Raw genomic sequence first — 3,342 nt, forward strand, 5'->3', positions numbered from 1 at the left:
TTAGGTTTAGGGTGAGGGGGAGGATTAGGTTTAGGTTTAAGGCTAAGTTTAGACTCATGTTGAGGGGGAGGGGGAGGTTGAGTGTTAGGTTTAGGTTTAGGTTTAGAGTTAGAATGAGGATGAGGGTGAGTTTTAGGATTAGGGTTAGGATTAGGGTTAGGTTTAGGGTGAGGGTTATGGTTTGGGGTAGGGGTAGGGGTAGGTTTAGTATAAGGATTAGGCTGAGGGTTGGAGTTAGGGTTAGTGTGAGGGTTAGGTTTAGGGTTAGGGTAAGTGTTAGGGTGAGGGTAAAGGTTAGGCTGAGGGTTAGGGTGAGGCTATGTTTAGCGTTAGGGTGAGGGTTAGGTGTGGGTGAGTGTTAGGGTTAGGTGTAGGTTGAGGGTATGGTTTAGGTTGAGGGTTAGGTTGAGTTTGAGGGTGAGGGTGAGGGTTTCGTTTAGGTAAGGGTTAGGGTTAGGTTGAGGATTAGAGGAGGGTGAGGGTTAGGATGAGGGTTAGGGTTAGGGTGAGGGTTAGGGTTAGTGTTAGGGTGAGGGTTAGACTTCGGGTGATGTTTAGTATGAGGGTTAGGGTTAATATTATGGTTACCTTTAAGGAAAGGGCTAGGGTTAGGTTAGGGGTTAGGTTGAGGGTTAGGGTGAGGGTTAGGGTTAGTGTGTGGGTAAGGGTTAGGGTTAGAGGTAGGATTAGTGTGAGGATAAGGGTTAGAGTGAGGGTTAGTTTGAGGGTGAGGTTTTGGGTTATGGTTAGGATTAGGGTGAGGTTTAGGGTGAGGGATATGGTTTGGGGTAGGGGAAGGGTTTGGGTGAGTGTTAGCGTTAGGGTTAGGGTGAGGGTTAGGGTGAGGGTTAGGTTTAGGATTAGGCTTAGGTTTAGGGTGAGGGTGAGGGTGAGGGTGAGGGTTAAGGTTAGGCTTAGGGTGAAGGTTAGGTTGAGGTTGAGGGTTATGGTTAGGGTTAGGGTGAGGGTGAGGGTGAGGTTTACGGTGAGGGTTAGGATGAGGGTAAGAGTTTGGGTGAGGGTTAGGGTGAGTGTGAGGTTTAGGATTAGGCTTAGGTTTATGGTGAGGGTGAGGTTGAGAGTGAGGTTTAAGGTTAGGGTTAGGATGAGGGTGAGTGTTAGGGTTAGGTTTAGGATTAGGGATAGGTTTAGGTTTAGGCTGAGCTTGAGGGTTTGGGTGAGGGTTAGGGTTAGGTTTAGGGGTCAGGGTGAGGGTTAGGTTTAGGGTGAGGGTTAGGGTTAGTGTGAGGGTTAGGGTGATGGTGAGGTTGAGGGTGAAGTTTAGGGTGAGGGTGAGGAAGAGGGTGAGGGTTAGTTTTAGGATTAGTGTTAGGGTGAGTATTAGGGTTAGGGTTAGTGTTATTGTTAGGAATAGGGTTAGGATGAGGGCTAGGGTGAAGGTGAGGGTTAGGGTTAGGGTTAGGGTTAGGGTGAGGGTTAGGGTTAGGTTTAGGGTTATGATAAGGGTTAGGTTGAGGGTTGGAGTTAGGGTTAGTATGAGGGTTAGGTTTAGGGTTAGGGTAAGTGTTTGGGTGAGGGTAAAGTTTAGGGTGAGGGTTAGGTTGAGGGTGAGGCTTAGGGTTATTTTGAGGGTAAGGTGAAATTTATGTTTATGATTAGGTTTAGTGTGAGTGTTAGGGTGTGGATAAGTGTGAGGGTGAGGGTAAGTGTGATGGTGAGTCTTAGGGTTCGGGTGAGGGTAAGGGTAAGGGTGAGAGTTAGGGTGAGAGTGAGGGATAGGGTGAGGGTTTGGGTTAAGGTTAAGGATAGGGCGAGGATTTGGGTTAGGGTTAGGTTTAGGGTGAGGGTTAGGCTGAGGTGTACGGTTAGGTTAAGTGTGAGGGTTAGGGTTAGTGTGAGGGTTAGGGTTAGGGTTAGGCTGACGGTAAATGTTAGGGTGAGTGTTAGGGTGAGTGTGAGGTTTAGGGTTAGAATTAGGTTTAGGATTAGGGTTAGGATGAGTGTTAGGTTTAGGTTTATGGTTAGGGATAGGGTGAGAGTGAGGGTTAGGTTTATGGTTAGGGTGAGGTTGAGGGTTAGGGTTAGGCTTAGGGTTATATTTAGGGTTAGGGTTATGGTGAGGTATAGGGTTAACGTTAAGGTTAGGGTGAGAGTTACGGTGAGGTGTAGGGATAGGGTTAGGGTGAGGGTTAGAGTGAGGGTGAGGGTTAGGATGAGGAAGAGTTTGAAGGTAAGGTTTTTGGTTAGGTAAAGTTTAGGGTCAGGTTCAGGGTGAGAATTAGAGTGAGGGTGTGGGTTAGGGTTTGGGTTAGGGTTAGGGAGAGGGTTATGGTTAGGGTTAGGGTGAGGGTGAGGGTGAGGTTTACGGTGAGGGTTAGGATGAGGGTAAGAGTTTGGGTGAGGGTTAGGGTGAGTGTGAGGTTTAGGATTAGGCTTAGGTTTATGGTGAGGGTGAGGTTGAGAGTGAGGTTTAAGGTTAGGGTTAGGGTGAGGGTGAGTGTTAGGGTGAGTGTTACGATGAGGATTAGGGTTAGGGTGAGTGTGTGGGTGAGGGTGAGGGTGAGGGTTAGGGTTAGTGTGAGGGATAGGGTTACGATGAGGGTTAGGGTTAGGGTGAGGGTTAGGGTTAGGCTTAGGGTGAGAGTGAGGTTTAGGGTGATGTTTAGAGTGAGAGTGAGGGTTACAGTGAGGGTGAGTGTTCTGGTGAGATTTAAGGTTAGGGTTAGGGATAGGGATAGTGTTAGTGTGAGGGTAAGTGTTAGGGTGAGTCTTAGGGTGAGTTTGAGGGTGAGGTTTAGGGTGAGGTTTAGGGTTAGTGTTAGTGTTAGGGTTAGTTTGCGTGTTAGGGTGAGAATAAGGGTTAGGGTGAGATTTAGGGTGAGGGTGAGGGTTAGTGTTAGGACGAGGGTATGGTTTAGGGTGAGGGTTAGGGTGAGGGTGAGAGTTAGGGTTAGCATTAGACTTAGGGTGATGGTGATGGTTAGGATGAGGGTTGGGGTTAGTGTTAGGTATAGGGTGAGGATTAGGGTTAGTGTGAGGGTTAGGGTTAGGATTAGTAGTTGGGTTAGTGTGAGGATAATGGTTAGCCTGAGTGTTAGGTTGAGGGTGAGGTGTAGGATTAGGCTTAGGGATAGGGGGAGTGTTAGGGTGAGGGTTAAGTTTAGGGTGAGTGTTAGGGTTAGGTTTAGGGTGAGGATTAGGGTTAGGGTGATGTTTATGGTGCGGGTGAGTGTTAGGGTGAGGGTGAGGTTGAGGGTTAGGTTTAGGGTTAATGTTAGGGTTAGGGTTAGAGTTAGGGATACGGTGAGGATTAGGGTTAGTGTTAGGTTTAGCGTTAGGATTGGGGTTAGGGTTAGTGTGAACATAAGGGTTAGGGTGAGG

The sequence above is a fragment of the Dipodomys merriami genome, unplaced genomic scaffold, assembly GCF_024711535.1.
Source record: "Dipodomys merriami isolate MVZ:Mamm:240054 unplaced genomic scaffold, mDipMer1.0.p SCAF_23, whole genome shotgun sequence".
In the NCBI taxonomy this organism is placed as follows: Eukaryota; Metazoa; Chordata; class Mammalia; order Rodentia; family Heteromyidae; genus Dipodomys; species Dipodomys merriami.